The sequence below is a fragment of the Rhineura floridana genome, chromosome 8 (assembly GCF_030035675.1).
Source record: "Rhineura floridana isolate rRhiFlo1 chromosome 8, rRhiFlo1.hap2, whole genome shotgun sequence".
In the NCBI taxonomy this organism is placed as follows: domain Eukaryota; kingdom Metazoa; phylum Chordata; class Lepidosauria; order Squamata; family Rhineuridae; genus Rhineura; species Rhineura floridana.
The window spans coordinates 48452346-48473687 of NC_084487.1; the positions used below are offsets into that span (position 1 = coordinate 48452346).

At 42.4% G+C, this 21342-nt stretch overlaps 1 protein-coding gene across 7 annotated transcripts in view; it reads right to left on the bottom strand.

The window, feature by feature from the left end:
* TCF20 (transcription factor 20) overlaps window positions 1-21342 on the bottom strand; it is a 337827-nt gene that overhangs the window by 108412 nt on the left and 208073 nt on the right. For 4 of the 7 annotated variants that reach the window (XR_009764420.1, XM_061639341.1, XM_061639340.1 and 1 more), the window contains exon 1: window positions 3097-3390. The exons of the other annotated variants lie outside the window; for them this stretch is intronic. The gene's annotated coding sequence lies outside the window, so the exon portion shown is untranslated. Of the gene's footprint in view, window positions 1-3096; window positions 3391-21342 lie in introns of those variants that run through there. 7 annotated transcript variants of the gene reach the window in all.

The window sequence follows — 21342 nt, forward strand, 5'->3', positions numbered from 1 at the left end:
TCATATCAATTTAGCCATTTGGTTATGTTTGTGGTCAAGAACCAAACTAAAAAGTGGGTGCATATAGACAAAGCTCTCCTGGGAATTCCCAATATTTGATAAACTTTTTTCATACGTAAGAAACTACAAATGTTTATTTAGAATTGCAACACATCTTTGCTTGCAGCTATACAAATATGGAAGCAAAGGAAGGAGAGACTATTGCTAGATCTTTCTCCACTAATTCCAGTTTATTGTCATCTCAAATTTTAATCAAAGAATAGGCAGTTTAACACCAAGGTGTTTGATGAGATAGGTTTATATAAATTATGGGATTTTTATATCGATGGTCAACCTCTACCTAAAGATACATAGAAAAAGCAACTTCGGGTACAGAAATTACATTGTTAGCTTGGTATCAAATGGGTATTTCATTAGGAAACCACAAATAAGAGATCAAGTACTTTGGCCGTTTATCCCCTTTGAAAACTTTCTTTGCTCCTTAGATAAAGACAACAAAGGAGTGATATTGAAAGTTTATAAACTGTTACTTGGTGCTGATTCAGGATCAAATATGGGAATAAAGTTATGGAGGAACAGGACTGGAATATAGATATAGATGAATCTGTATGGATTTCCATGTGGACTAGGTTCCCATTCATCTCTGTCTCAGCTTCCATGAGAGAAATTACACTGAAAATCTTTCAAAAGTGATATTTAACCCCTCTGCACATCTCAGATTACTTCAAATCATTCCCCCATGTGCTGGGGAGGATGTAATGTAGCAGATTCTTTCCAGCACGTGTGAAGCTATTGTGATAAAGTAGCAGCATATTAAGAAATGGTGTTTGCTGGAATAAAACTGAGATTACAGGTCAAAACATGAATAATTCACCTGAATTAGCCATAATGAATCTATTTTAGGGAGAAAATATGGATATATAGCTTAAGGCGTTTATTAGCTATATGGCAACTGCTCAATTTTGGAAACATCTAGAAGGGAGCAACTATAATGTTTGGTTTAAGAAAGTGTGGCAAATCACACTCTTAGAAAAATAAATACACTGAGATTGGCAAAGGACAAGAAAAAGGATTTATTCTGTATGGAATAGTGGCAGTTTATAGACTATACAAGTGATTAACATAATGACAGGAGTGTGCAACTGGCATATAAAACAATTTGGAAAGCTTAGGTTGAACTGAAGATGTATTAATGTGGTCAATGTTCAAGTTTAAGGTAAGTCTAGCAGATACAGTAGTCTATAATGTAATTAATTTGATAACACCATAGCTGTAATACCCAGATTAAGCGAGAAAAGAATAGGACATTTTTCTTCTGTTTCTTTTCGTGCTTCTTAGAATCGATTGAAAAACTTAATAAATATTAATGTAAAAAAAAGAAATAGAAAGTGAAGAGTCTACTAAACACAGCAGTTGCAGCAAGAGGGGACTGAGCTGTCCAAAGCTGCCATTGCTGGGTCAAATTAGAGCATTAAGCATCATCAGTCAGGCATGGAGTATAAGGGGGTGGATTTCCCATCAACCTCCAATAACACTCACCATCTGCTGCTCAAGTGGCAAAGGGACTCACAGTCTCAAACAAACAAAAGGAGGCTTTCCTTGAAGCTTGAAAAGTTTCCTCTCCATATATGCCACTGGAAACTCTGAAGCTGCTCAGCCAAACAAATACCTCATTTCAACATTACAGGAGCAGGAAGGCATGCCATTGAAGATGACCAACACAAAAACTCTGATTCAACACCTGTAATTCATCTGGAGGCTGAGGAGATTGCAAAGCCTGAACAGTAAGTGTAACTCTTTACCCGAAGGCCCCATCTGGAAAGCAACTTTCCTGGCTGAAATCCTTGGTGTAAAATCAAGTAGCATGTAATGTTATGAATGTATATAATGTTTTATATTTTATATTGTATTTAGTTTTCCAAATTGTATTTTTGTTTCATATTATAAGCCACTTTGAGTATTATTATAATAAAAAGTGGATCATAAAAGTTACATCTAATCATTGCCCTTTTTCTAGGAAAACAGCTCACGACATTTACTTCCAATATATGGCTACACCATAGTTAGATTTTATCAGATAATATACCCTCAAATGATCTCCATTGACTCTTAAAGTGAAAAAGCCTAATGAGGTACTTCAGTAACGCAGTGCATGAAGCAATTAGTACTACAGAGCCACCCAGAAACATTTTATACAGTTCAGTTTTGCTTATATGAATACCTATCATGAAGAATTATCATTCCCAGCTTATTTAAGACATTTAATGTTTTGAGGCTCTTGTCTCCTCTTCACCCCAGCCTGGGTCTTCCTGTTTGTTTAGAGTGGTCAACCCCAACAGTTTGCCTTGCAAATGAACTGGAAGACAGTAATGAACCAACTGAATCCAAGACTAGCATACAGCCTAAGAAACATAATGGAAGTCAGAAAATATTTTGTTTCATTCGTACTTCAATTTTACATTAGTCCTGCCTACAGCTTTTTTAAAAAACACACACGTTTGGCGACAGAAAAAAACCCAATGGAGTGGGCCCAACTGACTCCTGTGCGCTCCTTCGATCCCCGCTTCACTGCAAAAGCAATATGCAAGAATTCCGACCCAAGCAAGAGACAAGATGCCTTTCCTACTCCTCAAGGAGCCTCTAGCTCCTTAGTCTCGTACAAGTATCATTCCACCAGGAAAGCATGACTACCCCACTCGCCAGATATTCAAAACAGAACCATTTCACTGTCCCCTTTTAAAAAACCCTGCCCCTACCTAATTACACTTCTCTCCAACCCCCCTCTCCTGTTTAAGATGCATGTACGCAATGGCCAAGGAGGAAAGTACCAAGGGATTAAAAAAAAAAGAGCACATCCGAACGGCCAACAGATTTACCATCCCACCCCGACATACCCACCCCCAACCTCTCCCCCTAGGCAGCGCGCATTTATATCATCAGCATCCATCACAGGAACCGGACTGGGGGGAGGGACATGGACGCCGCGGCCCATGGGCCGCCTGGCACAGTCCCCTTTTCCCACTCCGCCTCACACGCGCGCCCCGCCCCTTCCATCGAGGCCCGCGATTGGACTTTAAAACGTATGGAAGTCGTTACCTAAGCTTCGTTGCCCTCCCCCGCCCCCCCCAAGGGGGAGCGCGGAGCGGGTGAGGTTTCTCAGTGGCGCGTGGGGCGGCGGGGATCCGCTTCGGGCCGGGGGCGGCGGGGATCCGCTTCGGGCCGGGGGCGGCTCCGCGGCGGCGGTTCGGAGATTTCTCTCTCCATTCTCCCCTCACACACACAGGAAATAACACAGGATCAGCTGACAGAGCCCGACCAATGGGGCACCGACGGGGCAGCGCGCGCAAAAGGGCGGAGCGCGAGGCGGCGGCAGCTGGGAAGGGTAGGAGAAAGGCGCGTGCGCGCTCTCAATTCCCCTCCAAGGCGTATAAAAATGTACGGCAAGCACCTCCTTCTACCACGCTCTTGTTTAAAGAGACAGCTTCAGAGAAGAGCGTCTCTTTTTCACCTAGGGATGAAGGCGTGTAACAGCTACACCTAATACGCTCTTACCATCAAATTCAGTGGCACTTGCAAGTAAAACACAGCAGTCCAGTACCGCCGCTAAAAGGAGGAGGCTTTACTGAAGCAGAAGTTACAGCAGTGCAGTCAAGCCCTGAATCCCCGATATTTAAGCCAGAAGCTGCTTATGCACTTACTCGAGAGTAAAACCCCTTAAATAAAGTAGGATTTACTTCGAGTAAATACTAGTAGGATCTGGCTGGATATGTGCAAGCAGAATCTATTTAAAGCATTTATATCTCGCACTTCCGCCGGGAAAGCTACCAGATCAGCTTCAAAAGGAATAAAAATAAGAGGCCCTGCCTTTTCTTGCTTTACTGTCAAGAGTATAGAAACCCCCGCCCGCCAAGCCGGAGTTGTGATCAGAACTATCACGGTCAGAGCCAGCTGCTTGAAATGCCCAGATCATAGCTGGCGCCAAAGGGTGGCGAGGGCTGGAGTTTGCTAGATGTCCTCAAGGCTGGCAGAGTACCCACCATCCACAATATGGTAATTGTTCTATTGTAGGGGGGCACTCAAGAATCAGATCTTTAGGTGGGGGCCCACCCCCTAACATTTCTCCCCTTTTAAAAATAAATAATTACATTTATTACATATAATCTACCCTACTTTTTTTGTGCCCCCTGAACTTTTAAGCTGGCTACAGGCCTGTCAAAAATATTCAGATTTGCCATCTTCATCACTCACAAGCTGCTGCTGAAGCAGTAAGTTGTTGTTGTTTTTTAAAAAAACCCAACTATATTTGAAAGACCTAAACAGACCCCTTTCCAACAGCAACAGGCTCATAGCTGTGTAAGCAGTGGAAAGGTCATCAGGTAAGTCTTCCATTATAGCAACATTGGGATAAAAACATAAAAATGAATTTTGCCAGCCTCACCCTTCTATAAAGCTATAAAAAAGGTGAGAAATCCACAGTGCAGTCTCATTAATCTGGCTTTTCATCCTCCCCACTGGGCTCCACATAATTGATGTACTTAACCAAGTCCCTGCATCTCTCTTTGCCCCCAGACAATGATGAAATTAGTTACAGAAAGCCAAGCAGGCAGTTTTTCTGCTTACAAAAATCCACACAGTTCCTTTGCTGGACCTCCTGGTCCTGCACTAAAGAGGAAGCATAGCAAATGATGGAAGCTGCTTGGGCCATAAACCACCCATTTTCCTCTTCACCTACTATGAATCTATTCAGAATTTGTCACTTAGGATGCTTCAACACCAGGCATATACTGTGGTTAATATTATAATTATTAATAATATCATTTATTACCTGCCATTCACCCTAAGGTCCCAGAACAGGTTACAACAATTTAAAATACAACATTAAAAACAGTTTTAAACAAATTACAATCACAAAAGTAGTGTGGACTAGGATTGACAGGTGTCCAGTTTTCACCCGGAGACTCTGGTTTTTGGGGGTCCTCTCCGGGTGCGTTACCTTAACCTCCGGACTCATAGCTTTCATTTAAAAAAAAAAGCTTCCAGGTGGTCTGGTTCAAAAGATATAAACCAAAACATCAGCTCCCCCCCCAACTTCTGTTAGTACTGGATCCTCTAATCCCTGCCCTTTCAGGTTTTTAGCTAGTAAGTGAAGTCAAGGTTGTGATTGGCAAAATTTGTTGACCCCCAGGCAATACCTAAACCCCAGTTCAAGTTCTGAGAACAGTTTCCGTTTCCTGCTTGTCTCACATCAGGAATTCAATAAATACATAGGATTTTAGCAGCATAAAGAGTACTTTCTCTGTGCAGGATTAGGACTTGCTTCTGAGTAAACATGCATAGAATTGCACATAGAATTGCACTACAACAGAAGATCACAGCATGATCTTGGTGGGCATACACAATAAACAATTTTAGTTATAATTAAAATCAAAATGTACATGTAAGGTTTTAGAATTACTTGCAAAAATGGCATACATTATATCTTCCAATTAATGTTGCAGTGTTACACTTTTCTAATTAAGGAGTCAAACAAGTTTAAGTTTTACTGGACTGTTGAAGAAGGCAGTTTATTTGACGTATGGATAACCTGTTTTGAAAACTTTCCCAATACGAAGCTTTTCTGGGAGTAAAGCTACAATGCTAATTCCACATACCTGGGAGTTAACCCCATTGAACTCAGTAGGGCTTACTTTTGAGTAGACCTGGTTAGGACTGTGTTGAAAATCTATGGGACTTTTGAGTGAACATAGAAAGGGATTGTGTTGTAAATCTTTCTCCCTCCGTTCCTTTTTTTTAAGCATTTAGGCAGGGCTTACTTAGGTGTCACTGCTTTTATTTGGCAGGAAACTAATACTTTAAAAAAATATTCTGCAATGGCCTACTAGTTTTGACAATAAACTATTATATGGCGTGTGTGTATTTTTACATCTCCAGTATGTGTGTGTGTGTGTGTGTGTGTATGGAATATTTACAACAACCCTGTGAGGTAGGGCTGGAAACCAAGGCAGCTCAAAACAAGAAATAAAGCCATTTAAAACCTAATAACCATAAAACAAGTATACAACAGTTGCAAAACAGCTTAAAGTGGCATGATTCTGAATTTTGGATTGGCTGAATGAAGTTCCTTATCACTGAATTGCAGTCCTGTGTATGCTTCCCTGTCTAACCCCATTGAATACATTGCAACTTGCTTCTGAGTAAACATGCATAGGATTGCACTATAAATATATTTACAGGTCATATAAATAATAAACATATTTGACAGTCATGCTTATATAAATACTTCTTCATACTATGTCTTGATATGTATCTGATTTCACACTATGGTTGTACATTATTATTTCCTCTACATTTTAAGTGTGCCCTTCTTTCTTGAGGTGGTAATGGTCCCCCTCTGTTGTTTTCACTGTGAGTGGCAGATTAGGCTGAGAGATGGTGTGTAGTCCATGGTCACCCAGTAACCTTTGTAGCTCATTTCCATTTTAAAATTTAATTAAAATGATTTATACAAAGGCAAAGTTTATGAAGTAATGCAGATCCACATAATACATTTGAGGCACATCCAACTCACATTTAAAGTATATGATTTTCCCCAAAGAATTCTGGTATGTGTAGTTTTCCCCCCATAGTTCCCAGGATTCTGTGGTGGGATTCATGTGCTTCAAATGTATGTTGAATGGGCTTTAAGTGCATGGTGTGGATCTGCCCTAGTATGATGTGCATTCATTAGTGAATTGAAAAAAACAATTTTAAAAGATACTTTTTTAAACAAGGCTGTAGCTCAGTAGTAGGGCGCATGCTTTGCATGCAAAGGTCCAAAATTCAATCTCTAGAAGAGACTATTCCCTGGAATCCTGGAGAGTCAATGCTAGTCCATCTCATCAGTAATGAGTTGGATGGTACCAAATGGCCTGACTCAGTACAAAAGAGGAATGAGACCCACAGGCCACAGTGACTCCAAATTTTTTTTATTTATTTTATTTACAACTAGCCAATGCTAGTCCATGTCATCAGTACTCAGCTAGATGGTATCAAATGGCCTGACTTGGTATAAAGCAGATTCCTTTGTGCCTAAAAGAGGAAAGAGAGTCAAGGGCCACAGTGACTATGAAATTTATGTATCTTATTTACAACATTTATAGATTGCTTTATTGTAAAAACCTCACAGCAGTTTACAGAAGGAATTAAAACAATAAAATTATTGGCAAAAACAGTTAAAGACAGGTATTTAAAAGCATCCAAAATAATAAAACCAACCGTGAGTTAAAAACAGATAAAAAACGTAATAGCTTCTGCATGCCTGGATAGGCTTGCCTAAACAAAAATGCTTTTAGCAGGTGCCAAACTGAGTACAATGAAGGCGACTGCTAATGATGTCTATTGACATCGACTCCAGGAAATGGAGTTTTAGACCCTTCAGGGGCCGAATTGTTTGCAAGGCACTTTGATGATAAAGTTGCTCACCTCCGTAGCAGTCTTGATGCCCCATCCACAGCTACTGTAGTCCTCAATGAGGTGTCCAGCGCAACATCTGCTGCAACTTCTTGGGAACGGTTTCAGTTGATGCGGCCTGATGATGTAGACAAGGTGTTTGCGATGATGCCGCCAGCAACATGTCCTTCTTGGCTTATTAAAGCTTGCCGAGGGGGTTTGACCAAGTGGATCCAGGGTGTGGTCAAAGCATCATTGCGGGAGGGAGTGGTTCCAACCGCCCTGAAAAAGGCGGGGATCCGACCACTCCTGAAAAAGCCCATCCTGGACCCATTGGTTTGTGACAACTAACGACCGGTTGCAAATACCCCCTTTTTAGGGAAGGTGATTGAAAGGGTTGTAGCGCAACAATTGCAGGTACTCTTGGATGAAACAGATTATCTTGACCCTTCCCAGTCTGGGTTCAGGCCTGGTTATGGGACTGAATCGGCCTTGGTCACCCTGATGGATGACCTTTATCGGGAGAAGGACAGGGGGAGTGCAACCCAGTTATTCTTACTTGATCTCTCAGCAGCTTTTGATACCATTGACCATGGTATCCTTCTGGGCCGACTTGGTGAGATGGGTATTGGAGGCACTGTTTTACAGTGGTTCCGATCCTATCTCCAGGGTTGCTTTCAGAGAATAGTATTGGGTGACTGTCTTTTGGCCCCCTGGCAGTTGTGCTGTGGGGTGCTGCAGGGTACCATCTTGTCCCCCATACTGTTTAACATCTATATGAAACCCTTGGGAGCGGTCATCAGGAGATTTGGGGCAAGGTGTCAGCAGTATGATGACGATACCCAGCTCTATTTCTCTGTAACATCTGAATCGGGAGAGGCCATGCAAGCCCTTGACCGCTGCCTGGACTCAATGGTGGGCTGGATGAGGGCCAATAAACTGAGCCTGAATCCTATCAAGACGGAGGCACTGTGAGTTGGTGGTTCCCGAGTTTGGATAATTGGTCAGTTGTCTGCTTTGGATGGCGACGTACTCCCTCTGAAAGAGCAGGTCCGTAGTCTGGGGGTGTTCCTGGGTCCATCTTTGTCGCTACAGGCCCAAGTGACCTCTGTGGCTCAGAGTGCCTTTTATCAGCTTTGGCTGGTAAGACAGCTGTGGCCATTTCTGGGCTGGGATCACCTGACCACTGTTGTCCATGCACTGGTAACCTCCAGGTTGGATTACTGTAATGCACTCTGTGTGGGGCTGCCCTTGAGGTTGGTCCGGAAGCTGCAGCTGGTGCAAAATACGACAGCGAGACTGCTCACTGGGGCAGGGTATCGTCAACATGTCACCCCGCTACTGGAAGAATTGCATTGGCTGCCCATTTGCTACCAGACCAAGTTCAAGGTTCTAGTTTTGGTGTACAAAGCCCTATATAGCTTGGGACCAGGATACCTGAAAGACCGTCTTACCCCTTATATACCCAGTCAATCACTGTGCTCTGAAGGTGAGGGCCTCCTGCAGATACCATCTTATCAGGAGGTCCGTTCCGCACAACATAGGATATGGACCTTCAGTGTGGCAGCACCTACACTTTGTAATTCCCTCCCCTTAAATATTAGGCAGGCATCATCTCTGTTATCTTTCGACACCTTTTGAAGACTTTTCTCTTTCAACAAGCCTTTTAAGTTGAGACCTATCCCAGTCTGCGTCTGTGTTGGAATTGCTTTCTAATGTGTTTTTTTAAAAAACAATGTTTTTAAACTCTTTTTAAAAGATATTTTAAAAGCTTTTTTTTAAAAAAATGTTTTTAAAGTTGTTTTGTTTTGGTGTATTTTAGGGTCTGTTTTTATGATGTTTTGATGTGTTTTTAGCGTTTCTGTTTGCCGCCCTGGGCTCCTGCTGGGAGGAAGGGCAGGATATAAATCAAATAATAAATAAATCAAATAATATAAATAGGCAGGGAGTTCCAAAGCATAGGTACTGCCATGCTGAAGGATCAATTTCTTATAAGAGCAGAACAAGTACTATGTGGCACCCATAACATGGAAAGTACACCTTGAACTTGGCCTGGTAGCAAATCGGCAACCAGTGCAGATTTCAGAGCAGAGGTATTATGTGCTGATAGGGTCTCATTCATGTCAGCCATCATCACACAGCATTCTGCACTAACTGCTGTGAGGTCATGTTGTGCTGCATGGGGATTTCTGTGACCCTGGCTAAGTGGCTGCCAGGATTTTTTTAGTTTTGGTTAGGAACCCTGACTGGTTGCAGGATGCTGAATTTTCTGCCTTACTCATATGAATCTTGTAGTTGGCATCATATTGTATTTAGGAAATCGCCACTGTCTTTTGGTGTTTTTTCTATTTGCATTTCATTTACCTTTATCCTCACTCCCTTTCATCCATAGAAGCCACAACAGTGGTTCCATGTCGTCAGCTTAACCTCCTTAAACCCACTGATGATGCACCTTGTTATATGCATGATGGTTTGTTTCTTGCAGAGAATTCACATACTGGGAAGTGTGGCTTCAATTGCTGTTGTTCCCAATCTACTGCCATGTGTGTTTTCTCTCTGTCAATTATTACTTGCTGCAACTGGGTTGGCTATCAAAGCGAGTTTATAACAGTCCACAGAGTAGGCAGGAAACAGTAGAGATCTTCTTCACTGTTACTCATTTCTCAAACCTCTTTCTGCAGTGAAGGGTTAAGTCTGTAAAGAGGTTTGGAGCGGCCATGTTAAAAGGCAGGCAGGACGGACATCCGAGGCAGGAGGTTGCCAACACTGCTTTGATAGGGATGTCGTTGCAGAGGATCCTTAGTCAAGCCTTACCAACAGCACAATCCTAACTATACGTACTCAGAGGTAAGTTCTATGGGGCTTAGTCCCTTAGTAAATATATTCAGAATTGCAGCCTTTAGGGGCATCCATCTTTACTCCTGAGTGTTCCCATCTAACATCTCCACGACACTAGGCTTTCTTCCTACAATGGCCTTCTGGTGACTGGCCTGGCTTGAGGGCACTTAAACCCTTCTTGCCGGAAGCAAGCAGGCTAGATTAAATGTTCCTTACCCAAGCTCTCTAAGCAGGTGAGAAGGAATGATCCCATAGCTTCAGCTGGACCTGGAAACATCCTCATTTAGCTAAGATTTCTGTCTTAATTTCCAATCAGAAAATCTTTTTTGTTTGAGTGGTATGCTCCAAGCAACTATGGTTGATGCTTAATGACATCATTAGGGCAGTTCTCCTATGACAGCACTAGGGCACACCCCCATGATATCACTAGGGCATGCCCATAGCATATCTCTGGGTTTGGGATACTTCTGACCTGGCAACCCTAGTGTGGACAGACCCTAAAAATACACATACCAGGTGTCAAATGCCAGGGTAAAGAGGTGTGTCTTCAGCATTCACCAAAAACTGTATAGTAAAGGTGACAGACACACCTCTGTGGGGAAGGAGTTCAATCCCCTCTTTTGGGCCACCCCCACCAAGCTTCTGAGGGTGATAGAAATACCAAGAGGGCCCCCTCTGCTGATCTTAGCACCTGGGAGGGTCTACAGAGGAGGACATGGCCTTTTTAGATATTTGGGACCTAATTTTTTTTGAGCTTTAAATATTAGTATGAGCACCTTAAGAACATAAGAACATAAGAAGAGCCTGCTGGATCAGGCCAGTGGCCCATCTAGTCCAGCATCCTGTTCTCACAGTGGCCAACCAGGTGCCTGGGGGAAGCCCGCAAGCAGGACCCGAGTGCAAGAACACTCTCCCCTCCTGAGGCTTCCGGCAACTGGTTTTCAGAAGCATGCTGCCTCTGACTAGGGTGGCAGAGCACAGCCATCATGGCTAGTAGCCATTGATAGCCCTGTCCTCCATGAATTTGTCTAATCTTCTTTTAAAGCCATCCAAGCTGGTGGCCATTACTGCATCTTGTGGGAGCAAATTCCATAGTTTAACTATGCGCTGAGTAAAGAAGTACTTCCTTTTGTCTGTCCTGAATCTTCCAACATTCAGCTTCTTTGAATGTCCACGAGTTCTAGTATTATGAGAGAGGGAGAAGAACTTTTCTCTATCCACTTTCTCAATGCCATGCATAATTTTATACACTTCTATCATGTCTCCTCTGACCCGCCTTTTCTCTAAACTAAAAAGCCCCAAATGCTGCAACCTTTCCTCGTAAGGGAGTCGCTCCATCCCCTTGATCATTCTGGTTGCCCTCTTCTGAACCTTTTCCAACTCTATAATATCCTTTTTGAGATGAGGCGACCAGAACTGTACACAGTATTCCAAATGCGGCCTCACCATAGGTTTATACAACGGCATTATGATATCGGCTGTTTTATTTTCATTACCTTTCCTAATTATCGCTAGCATGGAATTTGCCTTTTTCACAGCTGCCGCACACTGGGTCGACATTTTCATCGTGCTGTCCACTACAACCCCGAGGTCTCTCTCCTGGTCGGTCACCGCCAGTTCAGACCCCATGAGCGTATATGTGAAATTAAGATTCTTTGCTCCAATATGCATAATTTTACACTTGTTTATATTGAATTGCATTTGCCATTTTTCTGCCCATTCACTCAGTTTGGAGAGGTCTTTTTGGAGCTCTTCGCAATCCCTTTTTGTTTTAACAACCCTGAACAATTTAGTGTCATCAGCAAACTTGGCCACTTCACTGCTCACTCCTAATTCTAGGTCATTAATTAACAAGTTGAAAAGTACAGGTCCCAATACCAATCCTTGAGGGACTCCACTTTCTACAGCCCTCCATTGGGAGAACTGTCCGTTTATTCCTACTCTCTGCTGTCTGCTTCTTAACCAATTTCTTATCCACAAGAGGACCTCTCCTCTTATTCCATGACTGCTAAGCTTCCTCAGACGCCTTTGGTGAGGTACCTTGTCAAACGCTTTTTGAAAGTCTAAGTACACTATGTCCACTGGATCACCTCTATCTATATGCTTGTTGACACTCTCAGAGAATTCTAATAGGTTACTGAGACAGGACTTTCCCTTGCAGAAGCCATGCTGGCTCTGCTTCAGCAAGGCTTGTTCTTCTATGTGCTTAGTTAACCTTGACATGGGCCCAGAAATGAACTGGCAACCCATGAAACCATTTTAAAATGGGTTATACACAATCTAAATGGAACCTCAGTCAATAATCTTGATGCTGTATTTTGGACCAATTGAAGTTTGCAAGGCATCTTCAAGGGCAGTCCCACATAGAGCCCACTGCAATAGTGCAGTAATTATATGCACTATTTTGTAGGGCATTATATGACATCATGAACGAAACATCCCCCCCCTTGTGCTTTCCTGTGCAGCTGTCTTCTTGTAGAGCTCAGAAAATCCAACTTTCCGAATAAAATAGCTGTGCTATTTCCCCAGGTACAGGTGGGCTATCATGTCATATTATGGCTGGCTAGGACCTATCTAGATTGTTCTAAAGCAGGGATCACCAATCTTTTTGGACCAAAGGGCACATTTCAAATTTTGAAAGAGTGCTGGGGGCACCAAACACAAAATGGCTACAATGGGGGCATGGTATAACCCAAAGTTAGTGAGTGGTCATGGTGAAGCTTTTCCCATAACTGTATTTCCATACTAGAAAGGGTTTGACCTGTTGAACTTCTGCCTGCCATAGAGCTGTTAAAGGCACAAGAACCATTTTTTCCTCAGTGCCAACCCTAAACCAAAGCCTAGGCTGCAATCCTATACCCACTTACCTGGAAGCAAACACCATTAAACATAAAGAGACTTAACTTCTGAATAGACATGTATGCCATTCTTGCTCTAGTATATTGAAGAAGACTGAGCAGAGATGAGAATGGGGAATGAGACATCAAAAGTCCTTCTCCCTTTTCTTTAGATCATCCATTTCACCCCCACTGTCATATAAATAATACCGTTAGCAATATGATTCTGTGCTGTCTTCTGGGGATGTCACTAAAGGTCTTCACAGGTGCCATGACGGCCGCAGATGACAGGTTGGAGACTCATGCTCTAAAGGTTTCATTTCCTTCTCTATGGTCTTTCTCACTAGGAAGCAATTATTCACTTTAACCCTTTCTTTTCCAAATAGAGTTGCCTTAATAGCCAAACCCAGAGCCGCCCCTAGGCACTGGGAAGTGGGGCAGTTGCCCCCAGCCCCGCGCTTTGGGGGACTCCACACTTGGCGATCTGCGTATATAGAGAAGCTGGGCTGCGGCAGGGGTTTCTCTCTCTTTTCAGCTGTGTAGCGGCCATCTCGCCAGCCGCTTCCCCAGCTGATTTTGGGCAGGAAATTTGAATTTCCTGTTCTTGGGAAATCTCCCGCTCTTTGGCTGCATGCTTGAGCGGTTTTTTCCCTATCCTGCCTGCCCGCTCATCAGCCGGGCAGTCGGTGTGCAGAGCTTAGCAAGCTAATTTTAGGCAGGAGGTTTGAATCCCCTGCTCTTCGGCTGCGTGCCTGAGTGGCTTCCCTGTGCTACCATCCGCTCGTCAGCTGTGCAGCAGGTTTACAGTGCTTGCCAGCTTATTCTGGGTGGGAGGTTTGAATCTCCCGCTCTTTGGCTGCGTGCTGGACCGTGTTCCGTGTGGTGTCGTTTACGTTAGTAAGAAACTATTCGTGCAGTGTAGCGTGAAAATAGCGTATCTAGTACTGTTCACGTTGAGGGGAAAAAATAGTGCCAAGACAACAGACCAGAGCTTGGAAAAGTTACTTTTTTGAACTATAACTCCCATCAGCCCCAGCCAGCATGGCCACTGGATTGGGCTGATGGGAGTTGTAGTTCAAAAAAGTAACTTTTCCAAGCTCTGCAACAGACGCATGAATTTGATTATAAATAATTGTGCCACTAGTTCATTTGAGTGTCGACAACTAAAACGTAAGTACCACTGCATCTCCTTTTTTCTTAATTCATTTTTTGTTTACATTGTGATAATTTCATTTTAATTTCATAGATCTATCTATAATTTATTATTATTATAGATATTTATAATGAATGCAAGTCGAGATCAAGATAAAAACAGAAAATACAAAAGTGGTGCTCATAAGGGATAAAAGGCTGAGAAGAAAAAAGAAATAGAAAATGTTCAAAGAGATGGGCTGCTTAAATTTTTGAAGACAGCAAAAAATGAGGGTGATCAGAATTCTGTGGAGTCGCTTACAGTTTATGAACAGGACATGTTAAATTCCACTGAAAATGAAACGTATTCTCGTAATATATCAACTTCAACTGAAGCACATGAAATCTGTGAAGCATCATGTTCTTTACATAATACAAACTTAATCGATGAACACAGAGAAAATAATGAAGAAAAGTGCGCGTATAAAATAAATAAAATCTCTCTCTCTAAATATATATATAGAGAGAGAAAGAATGTGGGGGGGCAACTATGCTTTTGCCCCGGGCCCCGCACATGCTAAGGGCGGGCCTGCCCAAACCTTCTCCCCCTTTCCAAATTGCAGGGGGGCATTAGAGTGAGTATATGAGGAAGGAGTATTTAACCCTTTCTTCATACCCAATGGTTCATATGAAAATCCACAAAACCACAACATTTGGGGGTTGGGAAGTGTGACTGCCCACTTGGCTGCAAAGTGTTAGAAGTCTGGAAATGGGTTGTTATTCCACTTCCATCTTAAAAAAAGAACAAAGACTAGCTGCTGCTAAATTGCTAATATCTAGAAGCACCCTTAGTGAGTTAATTCATTACCACCATGTTTGTTTTAATCCCAGGTTTTCACACCTTTAGATCACTACAATAATGTAGATCTTCAGAGAGTGAGAGTGTATCCAAACTTATTTACTTGCTTTTAGTTTGAATAATTGATTCAAGATAGAACAGATTGCATATCATACCTGATCAATCCCTTGCCCTGTTTTGCAAGCTTCTCTCCAGTGCTTATCTTGCATAATTACAATGTACAGTGCATTCTCAGACTAACGTTAGCTAAGACTGCAGTAGAGATAATTGGCAGTCACCCAATCCAGGCAACTGAGGTAAAGTGGCCAAAAGAACCAATCCAAAGACATGACTTCAAGCTTGCCTACTTTAAGACTGTGTTTAGGGAACCTGGTTGAGGTAAGAAAACACACTGCTTACTTTATACCAAGACCAAGCTATGGCTAATACAATATATCTCATTAAGATTAATTAGGACCACATCTGCACCATACATTTAAAGCTCTATTACATCCCTTTAAACCAGCGTTACCCAACCTTTTTTGAGCCAACGCCCCTTTGCAAAATCTTTTTGTGCCCAACTCCCCCCTCAGATTAAGTATATGCCAATGTTTCCTATTCTTCCCTTAAAATATGAGTAATGCATAAAAGGTATTTTCAATGATTATTACTGATAGTTTTTATCATGCCTTTTGATTGCACAGATTACACACTGAATTCTTAGTATGATTTATTAATATACATACATAGTTATAGAAAAGTAAACATCACATAAACAACGGGTAGCGAGTGTGTCCCATTCCTGAAGAAAACTAGTGAATAACTGTCTGCATCACCCGTCTGCACATGGCACTCATCCGTTGGAAGACTGCGCCCTCCACCAAGACACCCAGCTTATCAAACACTCTCTCCTGATTGGTTCCAACATCCCTCAAGACAGCATCAGAACATTACCTAGTGCCAGGGCATGGCTAATATCCCCATTCCTTGATATGACACTGGCCGCTATCCAGAATTTCTTTACTAAAGAGCACACACTATTTATAGTGTTATTTCCATTAATTGAGACTATTAAATACATTCTAACTGGGGACAAAACAGTTTAAAAATTAATGATTAATGTATTAAATAAAATTAAACTTAAATGCTTCAACTGTCGCATCAGACCGCCAAATGTCAATGCCCCCCAATGAACCCAAATGCTCCCCTAAAGTTTGTAGTCATGCCAATGACCCCCTGAAAGGCTGTAATGCCCCCCAGGGGGGCGCTACCGCCCACATTGGGAATCGCTGCTTTAAACAGTCATGGCCTCCCCCAAAGAATCTTGGAAACTGTAGGTTTTTTTAAGGGTGCTATTGAGTTGTCAGGAGATGACTATTCCCCTCACAGAGCTACAATTTGCAGAGTTCCCTGGAAGAGGGACTGATTGTTAAACTACTCTGTAAATTGTAGCTCCATGAAGGGAATAGGGATTTCCTAACAACTCTCAGCAAACTGCAGTTCCTAGGATTCTTTGGGGGAAGGCCATAACTGTTAAAGTGGTATAGCAGTGCTTTAAATGGTACAGATGTGGGTTAGAAATACGAGCAATTAATTGACACTGGGTTTTAGGAACCTGCATAGAACACGCTTCTGCATTGATTAACATGGCCTGGTGCTGGTCTCCTTAATTCAGAGTTCACTTTCCTTCCTCCAAGTCTAACACAATTCCAATCCAGAATTCATACCCAGTTCACAAAAAATAGATGAACAGTGAAACACAAAAGATATAGATGTATAGCTGTTTAACACATGTAAGAACATAAGAACATAAGAAGAGCCTGCTGGATCAGGCCAGTGGCCCATCTAGTCCAGCATCCTGTTCTCACAGTGGCCTACCAGGTGCCTGGGGGAAGCCCGCAAGCAGGACCCCAGTGCAAGAACACTCTCCCCTCCTGAGGCTTCCGGCAACTGGTTTTCAGAAGCATGCTGCCTCTGACTAGGGTGGCAGAGCACAGCCATCATGGCTAGTAGCCATTGATAGCCCTGTCCTCCATGAATTTGTCTAATCTTCTTTTAAAGCCGTCCAAGCTGGTGGCCATTACTGCATCTTGTGGGAGCAAATTCCATAGTTTAACTATGCGCTGAGTAAAGAAGTACTTCCTTTTGTCTGTCCTGAATCTTCCAACATTCAGCTTCTTTGAATGTCCACGAGTTCTAGTATTATGAGAGAGGGAGAAGAACTTTTCTCTATCCACTTTCTCAATGCCATGCATAATTTTATACACTTCTATCATGTCTCCTCTGACCCGCCTTTTCTCTAAACTAAAAAGCCCCAAATGCTGCAACCTTTCCTCGTAAGGGAGTCGCTCCATCCCCTTGATCATTCTGGTTGCCCTCTTCTGAACCTTTTCCAACTCTATAATATCCTTTCTGAGATGAGGCGACCAGAACTGTACACAGTATTCCAAATGCGGCCTCACCATAGATTTATACAACGGCATTATGATATCGGCTGTTTTATTTTCAATACCTTTCCTAATTATTGCTAGCATGGAATTTGCCTTTTTCACAGCTGCCGCACACTGGGTCGACATTTTCATCGTGCTGTCCACTACAACCCCGAGGTCTCTCTCCTGGTCGGTCACCGCCAGTTCAGACCCCATGAGCGTATATGTGAAATTAAGATTGTTTGCTCCAATATGCATAATTTTACACTTGTTTATATTGAATTGCATTTGCCATTTTTCCGCCCATTTACTCAGTTTGGAGAGATCTTTTTGGAGCTCTTCGCAATCCCTTTTTGTTTTAACAACCCTGAACAATTTAGTGTCGTCAGCAAACTTGGCCACTTCACTGCTCACTCCTAATTCTAGGTCATTAATGAACAAGTTGAAAAGTACAGGTCCCAATACCGATCCTTGAGGGACTCCACTTTCTACAGCCCTCCATTGGGAGAACTGTCCGTTTATTCCTACTCTCTGCTTCCTGCTTCTTAACCAATTCCTTATCCACAAGAGGACCTCTCCTCTTATTCCATGACTGCTAAGCTTCCTCAGACGCCTTTGGTGAGGTACCTTGTCAAACGCTTTTTGAAAGTCTACTATGTCCACTGGATCACCTCTATCTATATGCTTGTTGACACTCTCAAAGAATTCTAATAGGTTACTGAGACAGGACTTTCCCTTGCAGAAGCCATGCTGGCTCTGCTTCAGCAAGGCTTGTTCTTCTATGTGCTTAGTTAATCTAGCTTTAATAATACTTCCTACCAGTTTTCCAGGACAGAAGTTAAGCTAACTGGCCTGTAATTTCCGGGATCCCCTCTGGATCCCTTTTTGAAGATTGGCGTTACATTTGCCACTTTCCAGTCCTCAGACACGGAGGAGGACCCGAGGGACAAGTTACATATTTTAGTTAGCAGATCAGCAATTTCACCTTTGAGTTCTTTGAGAACTCTCAGGTGGATGCCATCCGGGCCCGGTGATTTGTCAGTTTTTATATTGTCCATTAAGCTTAGAACTTCCTCTCTCGTTACCACTATTTGTCTTAGTTCCTCAGAATCCCTTCCTGCAAATGTTAGTTCAGGTTCAGGGATCTGCCCTATATCTTCCACTGTGAAGACAGATGCAAAGAATTCATTTAGCTTCTCTGCAATCTCCTTATCGTTCTTTAGTACACCTTTGACTCCCTTATCATCCAAGGGTCCAATTGTCTCTCTAGATGGTCTCCTGCTTTGAATGTATTTATAGAATTTTTTGTTGTTGGTTTTTATGTTCTTAGCAATGTGCTCCTCAAATTCATTTTTAGCATCCCTTATTGTCTTCTTGCATTTCTTTTGCCAGAGTTTGTGTTCTTTTTTATTTTCTTCATTCGGACAAGACTTCCATTTTCTGAAGGAAGACTTTTTGCCTCTAAGAGCTTCCTTGACTTTGCTCGTTAACCATGCTGGCATCTTCTTGGCCCTGGCGGTACCTTTTCTGATCTGCAGTATGCACTCCAGTTGAGCTTCTAATATAGTGTTTTTAAACAACTTCCAAGCATTTTCGAGTGATGTGACCCTCTGGACTTTGTTTTTCAGCTTTCTTTTTACTAATCCCCTCATTTTTGTGAAGTTTCCTCTTTTGAAGTCAAATGTGACCATGTTGGATTTTCGTGGCAATTGGCCAGTTACATGTATGTTTAATTTAATAGCACTGTGGTCACTGCTCCCAATCGGTTCAACAACACTTACATCTCGCACCAGGTCCCGGTCCCCACTGAGGATTAAGTCCAGGGTTGCCGTCCCTCTGGTCGGTTCCATGACCAACTGATCTAGGGAATAGTCATTTAGAATATCTAGAAACTTTGTTTCTTTGTCATGACTGGAACACATATGCAGCCAGTCTATGTCCGGGTAGTTGAAGTCACCCATTACTACCACATTTCCTAGTTTGGATGCTTCCTCAATTTCATATCTCATCTCAAGGTCTCCCTGAGCATTTTGATCAGGGGGACGATAGATCGTTCCCAGTATTAAGTCCCTCCTGGGGCACGGTATCACCACCCACAACGATTCTGTGGAGGAGTCTGCCTCTTTTGGGGTTTCGAGCTTGCTTGCTTGTGCTGCAGAGGTCTGGATTCACTAAGGCTGCAGTCCTAAACTTATCTGGGAATAAGACCCATTGAACTCAAAACAACTTAGTTCTGAGTAGAAATGTATAATATCTGTTAAAGCAACAAACAAGCAATAATGATTTGATCTATTCTTTGGAAGTAGGTCTCTCACATATCCTTACGCCAAATTGTCCAATCTGCTTAATTTGGCATAGATATGAAAAATTCTAGGTTACAATTTTGCTAGGCAGGAGTACCATTCCTCAAAGTTGCTACATCATCACATATGTTCTGGCTACAAATATGGTTTTCATTCACATCTTTACATGAGATCAGCTATCAATAAGTGGGGAAACCTTTTTACTTTAGATTCATCTGTTTATTCTCCTTGTAATATATGCAGTTTACTCAGAAACAAATCCTACCAGCTTCAACTGGACATTTTCTGATATTGTACATCAGCACAACTATAGCATCTTCTTTAAACAAAATTGTTTGAGATGTCACACAATACTGGCTTGAACAAAAGGAAAAGCTACAGGAAGAACTGAACTGAGAAGCATTCTGTTCCTCTAACAGATGTCAGAACAGTGAGAATTTTTTCACCCAAAATTTATAGCTTGCTGGCAAGGACTGTCCCCAGCACAGCAGAAGAGGCCAGCGAGTCAATAAATCTCCATTATCTGAATCATTAGAAACATCCCTAGTTGGCAATACACAAAAATGCAATTGAGGATATTCCGTCTTTTCACCTCTTCTTGTTTCTAAAAGAGTGCCTAGCTAGAACAAGTTTTACAAAAAGCCTTGTGCACAAATGTTATTTTGTAGAATTTAAAAGTTAGTACAAGCAATGATGGCTATTCTAAATACTATTTCAGTTTTGGGATAACTCTATAGGGGGAGACAATGAGGGAGATGAATGTTTTCCCATATAATTGAGAAATAAACTTTTCAACTTTGTACTGAGCTTCTGTGATGGCACAGAGTCATTAGAGATGCTAACACAGCTAGTTAAAATGAAATTAATAACAGAATCCCTCTTTTGCTCCTGGTAGAGAGAATACCAGAAGTCCTTCTTGCCTTCTGTAACTCTTATAACTAAATGCCAGGTTACAACATACAGAAGTTCTCTCCAGAACATCAGATTCCAGAGAATCTGGAATAGCTTAACCTTAGTGTCTTACTCCTTCTCTAGGATGCACACCTTACCGTGGTGAGGGGATCTGAGAGCATCGAAGAAGCTGAGAGCAATGCCGTCAGGAATCTAGACCAAGAGGCTAGACTCCTAGCAGGGGCACCCAAGGTGGAATGGTCAAAGCTTAGACACCAGACTAAGATGTATCCAAACTCAGAGAAAGGCAATGGTAAACCACCTCTGAATACCTTTTACCGTGAAAACTCTATGAACAGAGTATCCAAAATGCAACGCAAGATAGTGCTGGAAGATGAGACCCTCCAGGTCAGATGGCACGCAGCGAGCTACTGGGGAAGACAAGTATGAGTGGCGCTGTGACTAATGATGCCACTGGGTCAAAGCCGAAAGGAAGCCGAGAGGCTGATGTGCACAGATGCGAAAGGAGAGTCCAGAGTTGTACAATGTGCACAACAGGAACATGGAATGCGAGAAGCATGAACTAGGGAAAGTTAGAAATTGTCAAGCAAGAAATGGAACACATCAACATTACAATACTTGGCATA